The sequence below is a fragment of the Musca autumnalis genome, unplaced genomic scaffold (genome assembly GCF_047663935.1).
Source record: "Musca autumnalis isolate F117 unplaced genomic scaffold, ASM4766393v1 scaffold_5, whole genome shotgun sequence".
NCBI classification, from domain to species: Eukaryota; Metazoa; Arthropoda; class Insecta; order Diptera; family Muscidae; genus Musca; species Musca autumnalis.
The window spans coordinates 149,181,184-149,196,773 of record NW_027412088.1 but is presented as its reverse complement, the minus strand read 5'-3'; the positions used below and the strand labels follow the sequence as shown (position 1 = coordinate 149,196,773).

General features: G+C 35.3%; 1 long non-coding RNA gene across 2 annotated transcripts in view; it reads left to right on the top strand.

Moving 5' to 3' along the window:
* Positions 1-223: 223 nt before the first annotated feature.
* Positions 224-15,590, top strand: part of LOC141404766 (uncharacterized) — a 130,733-nt gene continuing 115,366 nt past the window's right edge. The window contains exons 1-2 of one of the 2 annotated variants that reach the window (XR_012413075.1): positions 224-629; positions 868-1,202. This is a non-coding gene — a long non-coding RNA (uncharacterized lncRNA). The remainder of the gene's footprint in view (positions 630-867; positions 1,203-15,590) is intronic. The other variant, XR_012413074.1, reaches the window with a different exon arrangement.

Genomic DNA, 15,590 nt, shown 5'->3' with positions numbered 1-15,590 from the left:
GTGAGCGACAAGATTGCATATATAATCATTCACCTCTACTTCACGTCATCAACAACAATTTTTGTTCTATTCGTTCTGGTGCCCTTTCGTACAATCGGTAATATTTTGCCATATGTTTTATTATTAGTCTCAATTTAATTGAGAATCAAATTTTTCTCATTCCCCCTTGTTAGAATCGGCACCTGGTAGCTTGTGCAAGTATTCGCTGGCAGAGAATTAACAAGCAATAAAAATACTGGTTTTCTGTCAACACCAAGTTTGGTTATTTGTTCATGTTACATTGATCGTCAACGGAATCTCATTTATTGTCGATCTGTGATTCAAGAAATAAGTGCGACCACGCAGCCTGTAATTTTATTGCCTATAAAGGAACAAATAACACGAATCAAGAGCCTATTACAACGTTGTGATTCATCCTTATCGAAAAGTGCCAGAAGCTATATTAATGATCTAATTGGAAGAACGTGTCTGGAGTTTGTGTTTGACCATAGTGCAATTTCCATAAGTAACCCCTCTGAGAATTGGGCAACAATAAAACAGCACTGAAGGCAGCGTGCCAGACCAGCAAAAGTTGATTAGTGATCAGTATAAGTGTAATTAAGTATTCCCAACCAAATTGTGAAATCTAAGTGCGAAATCCCCAGAATATGAATTTACCATCATTCCATGGAATTAGATTTGTTTTAGATTGACAGTGATTTGCTGTGTAATTATAAAGAATTATCAAAATTTATTATCTACCTGACGTGTTAAGTGTTCAATGACGTCATCGTTAATATTTCATTGGTTGTAAATTCATAGGCTGGCGATTTTATACCCCGTTCAATTCTATTTCTTTTTTATTAACAAACGATCTCCCCAACAAAGGCAACCACACAATCATCATACACAAATGCCATAACATAGATTTGAGTGTGACATACAAACATTCCAATTGTTTGTTCTCATCATTAACGGAATACTGGGTTGTGTGATTGGCTAATTGTTGATAGAACAACGCATGTATCTTGAATTGCTAAGCGTAAATCCATAAGCGTGTTGCGGGTGTTGAATCTTGTAAACATGTTTAGCAACATTGTTGCGGAGAAGTAGAACCGACAGCCAAAAAGAAATTCATTTAAATATATCGACATCTCTTACTGCAGCAAGTCTCTTCGAAAGGCCTTTCGTCGTGGGATGAGCACCAGCACAACAACAAATGAGTAAGTGATAACCGTTAAACTCTTTTAATAATATCAACATTGTTATTGTAATACGAATGAGAAATTTCATATTGGCTATTGGAAACTCTAAAACAATATCTATTTCAAAAGCATCTGTTTCGTATCGTTTTGCTACTCAGATACATTCATGTTGTTAATCTTTAACTGCGTAATTTCTTTTTTTGTTATGAATACCCTGATATGTACATAGATATATACACAAATTACATTTTATTCTACATTTATGAACTCTAGTTTTACATACCGAATTCAAAACTAGATCGTACTCATGTCATTTAGTTATATTTTAACTGCGTCGTCAAAAGCACATATGCAGTTTTTTTGTTATAAGTTATGCTAGATAGTTTGTTAAATCTGAATTGTTTTAATCATGAATAAAGTCATGGCTCTTATAGAGTAGATGATGTCTCTGTTTGACTCTGAAGTCATGTAAGGTAAAGGGGGAAAAGCTATCCCACATATGGGACCACAGTCGCAAATGTTGTTATTTTGTAGGATAAATTCTGTGGTAAGGTTGGGTGGGCTTGAAAGACGAGGTAACATCAATTCGTCTGTTATTCCTTTTCCGGTGTTTGTCTCATGAGGAGTATGCAAATTTCACCTTTCAATATCCATTTAGTGTAGTGTATTGTTTATTCTGCTGTCTTTCTTTGTGTATGGAGAGCACGATAATTAAAATAATATAGCGTAGCCGAAGAAAAGGGCTTAGAAGTTACGAATCCACCCCATTACGGAGAGCGATAAGGCCGGAGGTGTACGTGCTCCTACTTCTACACAAAGCCGTTTACAACACCTTCCTCCGACATCATACGTTATATGCTACATTTTCTTGATCAGGGTACAATTCAAAGTCGATATAACTATGTCCGTCTGTCCGTCTGTAGAAATCAAAATACAGCTAGCAATTTTTAAGATAGAGCTTTGTAATTTGGAATGGAAGTTTCTATTACTCCTAGGATGTTTGGTATTTCAAATGGGCTATATCGGTCCATGTCTTCATATAGCCCCCATAGAACGGTACCTCCCGATTTTCGGTATTTTGAAGGTTGTGGCTACACTAATCCACCGAAATGGCTGAAATTTGGTATTTGGTCTTCATTTGGGATATTAAACGTTCCACATGAAATTTGTCGGTATAGGTCCACGCCTTCATATATCCCCAATAGAACGGCACCTCCCAATTTTCGGAATTTTCAAGGTTGTGGCCTCAATATCCCTCAGAAATTGCTGAAAGTTGGTATTTACTCTTCGGTGGGGGTATAAAACTTTCCCCCCGAAAAACTTGTTGGTACAGATCCACGCCTTAGTACAGCCCCCATCGAATGGTACCTCCCTATTTCCGGTATTTTGAAAGTTGTGGCTTTATTTTCCACCGAAGTGGCTGAAATTTTGGTCTTCATTTGAGGTATTAAACGTTCCATATGAGTTTTGTCGGTATAGGTCCACGCGTTAGTATAACCCCCATAGAACGGTACCTCCCTATTTCCGGTATTTTGAAGGTTGTGGCCTCAATATTCAAACGTAATCGCTGAAATTTTGTATTTAGTCTTCCATGGGGTTATCAAATATTGCAGAAGAGAATTGTCAGTATAGGTCCGCGTGTTCCTATATCCCCTATTGAAGCATACCTCTCGATTTTCGGTATTTTGAAGTTTTTACCGACATATCGGAAATTTGGTACTTAGTCTTCTTTGAGTCTAAAAACTTCCGCCAGAAATTTGTAGGTATAGATCGACGTTTTGATATAGTACCAAGGAACGGTAGATCCCGAATTTCGGTATTTTGAAGTTTAGCCACATTGTTTTACCGGACTTGCTAAAATTTGGTATTTAGTGTACTTCATAAACGAAAGGAAACACTTTGTTCCATTTTACTTCAATACAACTCGTGGTGGAGGGAATAACAAGTTCGGCCTGGCCGAACATAAAGTCGTTCTTACTTGTTTCGGCTAGTGTTCTATAGGATGGCCCTTTTATCAGCATACAAAGATTTAATATGATCGATGCACTCTAGCCGTGATTATTCTCGTCCAAAGTTGTGAAAAATTATCGGACAAAAATGTTCACAACTAAATTCCTTTTTTTTTTGCAAAGTGATTTCTTCATGTCACTGTAAACAAAACAACACAAGCTTGTATGAAAAACTGTCCGGACTAGGCTAAAAACAGTCAAACCATCCAAAGGAAATCTCAAATAGCGCCTGGCAACACGTGTTGTTGTCTAGGCCAGATATTTTTCGTGCAGCCCTGGTGGTTTTAGACCCCAAGTATGTTTAGACGAAATTGATTTAGCGCTGTTCGTCCGTCTGTCTGTCTGGCTGGCTGGAGCGCATGATAACTCTCGAACGGATCAACCGATTTCGTTCAAAATTTGGTCTTCGTAATATTTTGTCCAAACTTAGTTTAAGTTCGAAGATGGACAGATATAGGTCCACTCCTTCCGGTACCTCCCCCACAAAAGTTTGAAGATGTTCAGAAAATTTGTGTGCACGATAACTCTTGAAGGGACTAACCGATTTGGCCCATACTTTGCACATCGTGAAATTTCTAGCAGACTTAGATGAGGTTCCAATATGGACTCAATCGGTCCACTTCTCCGGGTACCTCCCACACAAAAGTTGGGAAAAGTTTAGTTTAGGACCTGCTCTCGAATCGCTTTGATTTTTGTTGTAACTAGTTGTCTTACAGCCCCCCATACGACGGTAAAAGTTTCATCTGGGACAAGTGCATACTTCCTGAGCAAATAGGCTGAAAATTGCAAAAAAAACACCTATGACAACGTGTTTAGTGGTTGGAGCGCAAGATAATTCTTGAATGGATCTGCAGACTCGGTTCAAACTGTGGCCTTCGTAATATTTTGTCCAAACTTAGTATAAGTTCGAAGATAGGCCATATAGGGATACATAAAATCGATTTCGGTTAATCGATTAATCGATTATTAGCCGCAAAATTTCTAAAAGTCGTAGTCGACTATTGACTTTGCGAAGACCGGAACCGAAAATCGAGTTTTAAGTTTTTCACGAAAACCGTATAGTCGAAAAACCGATTATTGCATTCCACTGCGTATCCCTAAAGCCATATCGGTCCACACCTTCAGGTACCTCCCCCACAAAAGTTCAAAAATGTTCGGAAAAATTGTGCGCACGATAACTCTAATACATCTGTCATATGTATATCAGGTTTGAATATGGATTATATTTGTCCACTCATTCGGGTACCTCCCACACTTTTATTTCTGTTGAAGCAACTTGCATTCGCTGCCTCAATTACGATGGTAAATGCTTTTTCAGGGGCATGGACTTGCCCCTTGAGAAAACTGCCCAAAAGATATCCAAACTTAGTTTCAGTTCGAAGATTGGCAACAACTTCATGTACTTCCCTCCAATATTTAAAAAATGTCACTAAAATGGTATGCATGATATCCCTTAAACGGGGCAACCAAATTTATCCAAACGTTGGATATCCTAATATTTTGTCCAAATTTAGTTTAACTTCTAAAATGGCCGATATCGATCTTCTCTTTATGTTACCTCCCCCACAAATGTTCAACAACTGTATCGATCTGTCCGTAGTTGAAAGATTTAATTCACACAGGCTGAGGGTATATCTCTATCGGCAAAACCGACGGATACTTTTTTACTTGTTGTAACGTCATTCTATTAAAAGATTTGATAGTGTTTTCGATGTGATCCCACTGTGCAGTGTGGAATAAATTATGCGCTGTAAACTAATATCTGCAACATCTATAAATAATTAATTATGACACATCTTAATATGGTTACACAATCGTTTTCCAAACAAACCCCAATAATGTCATCAACATCCGGACCAACTTCTAGTGATGCAAAATATCAATATTTATTGCCTGCTGTGTGTATATTAAATATTTTACATAACGCCCATAATAAGGTTATGTATTGTTTGATGTTATAGTCCGGTCAAAATAGACATGCGTATAAGGGGGAAATAGCAAAAATTCCCACAAAGCTGAATTTTGGTGGAGAGCTAGGGTTGGCCATTAGAAGCAACGTCCTAAAAGTCCCCATCGATCCCATGTGTGAAAAACAACTTATTCGGGGTCAAAGGTAATTTTTGGAGGCATTATTCAGTTTTTTTTTTTAATTTTCTCTCGGTAATACCTTGCAAAAGCCCGCTAAAGTAAAAGTTGTAGATTCAATAATTGTCTACAAGATTGGTCTTTATGATTCTTAAAAAAGACTTACCATTTTCGAAATATCTCGATCTAAAGGTCAAAAAAAAATTAGCCGCGTAAGTACATTATGAGGCGAACCGGTTAAAGTAACGACACTATGTGTTAGATACTTCCTTAAGCTTTCAAACGATATCCACTTTGCAGTAATCGGTTCAGTAGAACCGGGTCTAACCCGGATTTAAAATTTGGCCTTTCGGGTCTAATAACCGGCGAAACGGATCCGCAACCGTTGAAAATTATACATTTCCGTAATCAGCGCAACAAACCCTACCATCGGACAAAACGTGAAAAAAATCGGAGAGTTTTCGTTGGGGTCGTTCCCGTTGGGCTTTCGATTATACATGTGGGTTAAATGGGCTATTTTTCCATAAAATGAATCTAACATTGAATAACTCTACAAAACACACTCCGATTTTGTTGGAATTTTTTTTAGAAGATAGCTATAATTTCGCTCTTCAAGAAAATATATATTTTAAGCGGGTCGTCTGAATATGTGCATATTTCCCTTATAAGTGCATAAAAATCATTTGTTTTTTAGAACAGCTATATCTCAAGAATGGTTCCTTCTACGAAATTTATAAGAAAAATTATAAGGGCCAAATTTGTAGATAATTTTTCTGTCTACAATATTTACTTTAGTCACTTTTTGATTAGATCAACCGTTTTCAAAAAATAAATCCGAAAACCTAAAAACCCTTAAGTTTTGACCTTTGACCCCGAAAAATTTTTTTGCACACGTGGGATCGATGGGACTTTTAGGACGTTGCTTCTAATGGCAAACCCTAGCTCTCCACCAAAATTCAGCTTTGTGGGAATTTTTGCTATTTCAATGTCTATTTTGACCGGACTATTAAAACAGTTTCCAAACAATTGACTGATATGAGCCCCCATATGTGGGGCTCATGGAACAATGTGTTTGCAGTTTGCTCTGCGCAGCAGCATATGCTTGACATCATTTATTGCAAAGCTTTGGTAAACAATATAACTGCATTCTTCTTATGCTACTTGCACTGCTTTAAGTTTCTTCTTGTCTTTAGATAAAATATTGTTGAATAGCATAGAGTGCACTATTCAAAGCTCATTTTTTTCATAGTGCAGATGTAGGTATACAATTAAAAAAACACAGAAAATATTTGAGGCAACAACTTTCTTGGAGTTGTGGGAAATTTCAGGGATGCTGGTGGGTGGGCGTGTGTGGGTGTATGTGTAAGTCATAGCAAAAACTCTTGCTAAAGTCGTAACATTCACACATACATATGTATGTTAGTCTTTCCTTGCGTCTTTGGGGAAATTACACATTTTCCATTTGAAATGTGGTGAAAACTTTGTAAGTAAACATTGGCAATGAATGACAACAACCACAACAAGGAGAATTCGAAAGACTTTTCACATGCAACAAGAATTTCTGCTATGTTTCTCTTTCTCTTTGTGTGTGTTGGTGCCCGTGACAGGTATGCTAAGAACTTCATTATAAAGTGATGAAATACATTTTTTTTGTGAAAATTTTTATTTTAGAAACTTTATAAATACACAAAGCGACGAACCGTACATCATAACATTAACCATTTTATAATAACTAACCTGCAGTGTATTTATTAGTTAGTCGGTGAGAGCAACATTCTCCACACATACAACTTTACTCATTAAACAAGAAAAAAAGCGTTAAGTCCACAACTTTTGGTAGATACGTTTCTTGACCTCTAGGAACCCTAAATGCCAAATTATAGGTAAGTCGGTATGAAATTATGGCTAAAAAGATCAAAATACCTGAAATTAGGCGGTACCGTCATATGGGAGCTATACCAAAACTTAGACCGATATAGCCTATTTTAAAACTTGACCCGCCTGCAAACAAGAGACTCATCTTTTCAAATTTTCAGCATCCTAACTCTATTTTTCAGGATGATAGATTGAATGCCACAGACGCATGGAAAAACGGACGTGCATAGGTCGACTGATCAAGAATATATGCACTTTATAGGGTCGCAAATGATTATTTCAATGCGTTATAAACTGGAAAACAAACTTTATATTCCTTCCATGCTATGATGGAGCGTATATGGCGAATAACAAAATTCCTTTACAATTCCATTTGAAAAAAATTAAAAATTTTTTTACGAGCACATCTACGATTTTTGGTACAGAGGTAAAGGAAAAAAATCCGGTTTCAAATCTGCTCGCGTTCACGAAATTGGCCAATGCGCTCAAAAGTTATAGCGGTTTTTATTCTCATATAAAGAAAAAATATTTAAAATTATCTTTTTTGTTGTTATGAGAAAATGTATGCATAAATCGTTAACAGCAGTCCATATCTATTCGTAGATGTTTAAATAGTTATTAAATTTATTATTATTTTCGCGGAAAGTCAACAAATAATAAAAAAATTTTGAAGTAAATCCAAATTATCCTGTCCCAGAATCCGTACAAACCCTCAAAAAATAAATTAAAGAATATATGCGGAATCTAAACAATGCGTAGAAAAATATGATTACAAATTTATAGAGATTGGGTACATAAATTGCATATTATAGCAACAACAAAAGAGAAAAACTTATTGTTGGAAAATATTGTTGCAAATATTTTTTTGGTTTGATTCTAAAAATTAGAAAAAAATATTTGGGAGTTCTCCAACTATTTTGCTAAAATCCCATAGAATAATGAATGTATACAGTTAAAACTTCATCAAAACATATGGTTTACCATCGCGAGAGTTTAACTGATTACTGTGATAACTTATAAGGGTAGGAAATTAAGAGTAATATTGAAATTACAATCATTAAATTAATATTATAATTAAAAAGCCTGTTATTCGTGAATTAGTTAATGTCGGTTGATGCGCATCCGTTTTTGGATACAGCGAATTAATCTCTGTCAAAATTTATGCATATTTCGATGTTTCACTCAGGGGCCATTGTGTGCCACCAGTTGCATCATACACTGCAAAAAACCTTAAAGTTGGTAAAAGTCGCGCAATGTGCATACGATTTTGATGCGCATCCGGTTTCGTCAGCGCCTATAAAAAATACGTCCAAATATACAAATTTTAATTAGATTCTTCAAGAACCGCGGATGTGCCTCCACAATCTATTTTTGGTGAAAAACCCATATTACACGCGAATCTCTGTAATTTATGACACGCGTTTTCGCAAATATTATAATCGCGTATAAAGGATTCCATTTACGTAAAAAATTTTAAAGAAAATGGCGGTTTAGTACGCGGATTTGTCGAAATAATTTTTTGCCGCTTTTCATATTTTCAGGGTATCTATATCCGCGGTTTTAGTGGATGGATTCGATCGCGGAAGGTCTCATTAGATCCGTCGCGTAAAAAAACTAAATTCACGCGGGGTACAAAGGAAATTGAATGACACTTGTACATTTTAAACGCAAAAAATAGGGTTTTTAAAAAAAATCATCAAATATTGGCCTTTAGACTCCAATTACTAGGATGCTGTAAGAAGCACACTCATGAGATATGCATTAAACGACGTAGAATCACGGGTTTTATAATCCTAATGTGAGTTTTGAATATTATCTTGTTGCGCGTCCGAATTATTAAAACAATTCAAAAAACCCCGAAATTCCGGCTTCAAAATGTCAGCATCAATTTTAGGTGGATGCAGTGGATATATCGAAAAATGATACACTAGTATCATATTGCCCATGAAGTATTCTTTGAGTCTTTTTTTTGGCATATGTCTATAAAATGTAAGGTTAAGCCTAAAATCGGAAGGGAGCATAAAAAAACTTGTTGGCTTCAACCCATTTTTACCTATTTTTCTACATTGATGCCAACACAGCTTCCACGTAAATTAATTTTAATGGTCGACCTTATGGGATTCCTCCTAAAACACTTCAGTTTAAAGAATGTATATCATACTATATAGAATATGTTAACAGTTCGCGAATTCTGAAAGGGTGAAACTCGGATTCATCGATTGTAAAAAATTTTTGTTTTTCGCCATATATGGTAACATGGGGCGCCTTCGCCACTGGGGCGGGTACGCCATCGCCGATTTTCTCGCAAAATACAAGTGCTAGAAAAAATCCGTTAAAGGCAAAATTGTGAGTTTAATGAAGATCTATCATCTCCCAAAAGTTGGCAGTTGTGTCATAATTATGATAGCGGACGCACGTGGTTGTGTGTTTTGAGGGTATTGGGAAAAATAATTATGGTAGATGTTTTTTGTGATATCTTCTTTACCTTTTGTGATATCGAAAACATATTTTATACCGTTAGAAGACAACTACTGAAGAATAGAAATCCCAATAATTTGCATAAAAAAACAATAACAAATGTGAATATATTCATATTATGAGATATGTTGGGGGTGGGGCGCCTACGCCATGATAGGGGTGTGGTGGCTTAATGTCAGAAATGTTTCATGTTTAACTTCAGTTCTTTATGCCATAGATATACCACACTATAATGTGAAGTTAAAATCAAATAGTATCATAAACGTGTCTTGTTTTGGTTATATTATGATTTTTGTACCTATATTCAAGGAACCTATTTCAATTAACAGCTAGAGTCGGTTACTATTTGTGAATTTTAGAATCATTTTTGATTATTCAATAGAAAACATGTTCCTTTTTCGCATAATATTGATATTTAAGGAAAAAGTATGGTAAATTACAGTTTTAGAGTCCGTTGGAAAATGTTCAATTTCGATGGCGAAGCTGCCCCATGGGTGGGGAGGCTTCGCCACTTTTTAGACATTTTGTAAATTCTCAAAAATAATATTTTAAAAACAAAATTATAACCACTTATATATCAAAACTTATAGTCAAGATACGCTAATATTTGTACCCAAAGTAATATTTGAAAAAACTTTAACGGTGTCGGTATGAGAACATTTTGAACAAAAACGTGGCGAAGGCGCCCCATGTTACCATATATGTGAAAAGTCAATCTGTTATCTATTCCAGTAAATTTTTTACACATCTGTTACCAAAATTCCACACTATTGTCACATGTTTTTGTCTTTGTTATATCTGTTTGGTATAAAAACAATGCATTAATACAAAAACAACTCCGATTGTTGTTTTTGTTTGCCTGATGCTGGTTTACATACACACTGTACGTTAAAAACAAGAAACATATTCGTACTATAGCCCAATCAAAATAGACTTTGAAATAACAACAATTCCCAAGAAGCTGAATTTTGGTGGAGAGCTAGGGTTTGCCATTAGAAACTATGTCCTTGAAGTCCCCATCGATGCCATGTGTGCAAAAAAAAATATTATTATTTGACCTTTGAAGGTCAAATTTTAAGGATTTTTTAGATTTTCGGATTTATTTTTTGAAAAGGGTTGATCTTATCAAAAGTTGACTAAGTAATTATTGTAGACAGAAAAATTATCTATAGTTTGTTCTTTTTAATTTGTTTCCTAGAAGGGACCATTCTTGAGATATAGCTGTTTTAAAAAAAACTTATAATTTTTATGCACTTATAAGAGAAATATGCACACATCCGAAACATGCAAATATGAAATATGCACCGGCTAAATTAACAGAAGTAACCGGGTCTGTCCCCCCAAAAAATATATGTTTCCCTGAAGAAATTATTCCTATCTTTAAAAAAAAAATCCAAAAAAACCGTAGCGTGTTTAGCAGAGTAATTACATGATAGAGTCAGTTTATGCAAAAATAGCCCATTTAACTTACAGGTGTAATCGAAAGCCCAACGGGAACGACCCCAACGATAACTCTCCGATGTTTTTGAATTTTTTTTCCGAAGGTAGGGTTTGTTACGCTGAAACCCGAAGAGCGACATTTAGAAACCGGGTTAGACATGTTTGTACTGAATTGATTACTGCAACGTGGATATCGTTTGAAAGCTTCTTGAAGTACCTAACACACAGTGTGGTTATATTAACCGGTTCGCTTCATAATGTACTTACGCGGCTAATTTTAATTTGACATTTAGATCGCGATATCTCGAAAATTGTTTTTTTTTTTAAATCATAGGGACAATGGAGGGACTTTCAGGACGTTGTTTCTAATGGTAAACTCCACCAAAATTCAGCTTTGTAGGAATTTTTGCTATTTCCCCCTTATACGCATGTCTATTTTGACTGGGCTACTACTTCATTAAAAGTTGTGTTCCTTTACTTGACTGAGGTTACCATTTTTAACCTGCAAAGCGTTCCTTAACCCCAAAAAGTGGTAAAACTGAAAGCAATTTTTTAGAAAGAGAGAGAACAAAAATGGCGATCTCTTCTACCACAGGCTACCAGACAATTTTCTTCCGTGACTTGTTTGACGATTATTTGACAATGATGAAAAAATTAACAAAAACAAAAGAAAAAACTGGTCATGAGATATCAATTATGACAGTTTTCTCTTTTACCACGTTCACCATTAAAAAAGTAATGGAACAAAGCTAAACTGTTTTTGTCTTATAAGCCCACCCATTTTTTTGAATACGATAATGAAATCACCACCAACAACCGCAGTCTTATGCATAACGATAAAATACACCGTAAGAAGAGCATTACCTCAGCATCGTTTATAAATCAATTTAGCATGTAGAGATACTTGGGAATCGAAACAACGTGACCAAGATTTAAACTCATGATCTCCTGTGTCCATGCTGATCGTTGCATTTCGAAAAAAAATCGTTGAAAAATCTAAAAAGTGGTAATCAAACCACCCCATCCACTTGACGAACCGCACCTTACCTCTCTCCACGAATCTACAACTAGAACAACTGCATTATTTTTAGAGAAGGTGTAGTTAACAACATGTGGATAGACCGGTATATCCGCCTTAACAAGCAACGAACTTGATTTAATTTTTCACTCAAAACGATCCTTGAACAGCTCTACAATTGCACTTAATATAAAATTGTGAACTCTTGTAAGGGATGTTGCCGAAGTTGTTGTCCGATATAGAACTTCTTGGAACATGAAGTACGTCTTAGGTCATAACAGCTCAACTCGAAAGAGAATTAATTCAAATATTGCTATAAAATGATCTTCGCCTTAATAAGGCAAAACAAAAATGATTTCAGCAAGAGCCTGTCTGGGATTCCAACATGGGTCTCCGACAACCAAGTGGCACGGTTGCCGCCGTCTTAGCGTTCTAAGTCACCATCAACTTGTCAAAGCTTCCGATGACAAATACTTATGATCAAATCTTCTGATACAGAAGGACAAATACAAATGAAGGTGGAAAAAAGCTGTCATAGTATAATAAAGCAAGTTGGACTATAGGAAAAGTTTGGAATTAAAAACTGACATTGTAATTATAAATAAATAATTCGAATATACAATTTTCGAATGATTTGTGGTATAAATGCTAGTTTCCAAGCTCAGCTTTCATTCACCCACTAAAATAGCATTTTAATATGCCTGATGATCGGACTTAACCACCCGTGATACGTAACATAATGGAATGTGTGGGACTTCTGTGGATTCCTAATTTTTAATGTACCTCTTAGGTCATAGCAGCTCAAACTCGAAAGAGAATTAATTCGAAATTTATTCTAGTTGGTGCCGGCAGATTTTTTTTTTGTATTTTGGAATTACCAAATTGACCACGAAGAAATTTATACCGCAGTTATAGGAACTGCGTGCACAAACTGCTGGAAAAATTTTCAGAACCAATCCGAAACGTGTCCTTAAATTGACATTTCTGCGGGAGTGAACCGATATACATAGTCCGTACACCCTTCGGCATTTATCATGTGCTCAATTTTGGCGAAAAATGTTAAGCTTATGTGTGGGGAAGATCTCCGAAAGAGTGGACCGATATGGTCCATCTTGATCTGAGTTTGGACAAAATATAAGGTATGTTATACAGTTGAACCCCGATTATCTGTGAATCGATTATCCGGGAACCTCCATTAGCCGTGATAGAAAAGAAATGTTGGACTTATTCCATTTCTTCTATTTTTCGTTATAAACTTCATTACCCGGGAGTAAAAACACACTTTCCAATTAATTTGATTAAGTAAATAAGAGGTAAAAAAACGAAAACTGGAAACTCTGCCGTATTACACAATTTGTGTATTTATGGAATCACAAAAACCAAAGTCAACTCAGATGAATCTGATGATGATGATAATATGTGTCCTTCTAAAATTTGGTGGATTACCGTAACAAATTTTATAAACATTACTCTCTGTAATAGAGGGTAATAAATGAAGTTGAGCCAGTGGGGGAATACTCCACTCAAACAATCGAAAATGAGATTGAATCTTCAACAATAAACAAAACAAAAAAATTGTCATATTATTGTACAATATTATGCCATTTTTACTTAAAAATATGTTTAAAAGCTGCATAAAAGCATTGCCTCCATTATCCGGGAAAATCGATTATCCGTAATGCTTCCGGCCCCGACCATCACGTATAATCGAGGTCCGACTGTAGATAAAAATTCATTTCGATAAAGGACATTTTTGATCGTATCAAATAGGGTGTCCAAAACCGAAACCGGTTAACCGGTTAACCGGTTTTGAGTTACAAAACCGAAACCGGTTTTCGCCAAAAACGTCATTTTCGGTTAACCGAAAAAACCGGTTATTTGTGTCGGTTAACCGGTTTTAAAAAAGTAGTAATATTTTTAAAATTTCATTACAATTGTATTCTTGAAAGTAAAATAAACTTAACTAACAAAAGGTACAGCAAAATTATAAATGTCAGATACCTTTAAAATTGAAAAATATTTTGTGTAAAATGGCACAACTCCAATATAGTTCAATTGAACGATCTATGAAAAAACTGCGTATACGTAATATTACATGGTTGTCTGAATAACGTTATTCATACGTTTTTGAATTAGTACAGTAAACTAGGAACTTGTCGAATTTAAGGTTGTAAAGGGTAACGATAACAAAATGCATTTTGATTCCGGCACTATGATTTGAGGTTCTCAACGCAAGAAGGAGAATCCAGACTTAATAAAATGTAAATTTAATCCCTTTGGTACACAATCTTATATTTATAAGGGCTTTTACTATTTTTAGAGCAAAATTTCTGACTTATCTTTGCTGTCTCTACTTTAAGGTTGAATGTTAAGTAACAAGGATATTATCAGATAATTATATAATAACGAATTAGTTATACTTAATTTACCCTTGCCGCATATTTTTAATCAAATATTTATCAATTATGAGCAATTTTGTACCTATTTTACAAAACCGGTTTAAACCGGTTAACCGGTTTTTAAAATTTTTGAAAACCGAAAACCGGTTTTTGAAAGATCTGAAAATTTCGGTTAACCGAAAACCGTTTTGTTTGGAAAAACCGGTTTTTTGGACACCCTAGTATCAAAGTGTATGATACCTATTTAGCATTAGAACTGAGGGTATAAAAATAAAAAAGTGTTTAGTTTGGCCGGGCCGAACATTTTATACCCTCCACCCTAAAATATTATGAACTAAAATGAAACAAATTTACTGATCGCTAGGAAACCTAATTACCAATAACATCAAATTTGGGCCGAAAATGTAGATTAAATCTTAAAAATACCTGAACTCGAGCGGTGTGGTTATTGTGGGCTATATCCCATGTCCACAATTTTAGGTGGAGAAGTTTTTTGACCACTGGAAACCCCAAATACCAAGTAGTATCAAATTTCAAATTGATTAATACCTTTGTCAAAGTACAGTCCATTTGGACCGAAAATATTAATATAAACACAATTAACTCAGTAGAAGTTGTTTGGTCAAATTGCAGCCATTCCAAAATGTGGACCTATATCCACAATTTCTGGTGAAGAAGTTTTTAATACTAGGAATCTTAAATGCCAACTTACAGCTAATTCGGTCTGCAAATTTAGCTAAAATTCCAAAATACCTAAAATCGGGCATTTTAAAACAATGACCAGTATTGATAATTTTTGGTAGAGTAGTGTTGTGACCAAATAGACTATGTTGACGAGTTTTGGTGGAGAAATTGCATGACTGCAGAGAGCCTCAAATGTCAAATTACAGGTAGTTCAGACAAAACATTTAGCTTAACCCCTCAAATTACCGAAAAACCTTTGGTACTGTTTAATGGGGTCATGTTTACGTAAACATGGCCCAATGTTAACAATTTTTCGTGAAAAAGTTTTGTGATCACTCAAGTGCCAAAGCACAATAAATTCAAAAAATGTAGCTAAAATACTTAAACTACAGAAAATAGGGAGATTTCGTTATAAATG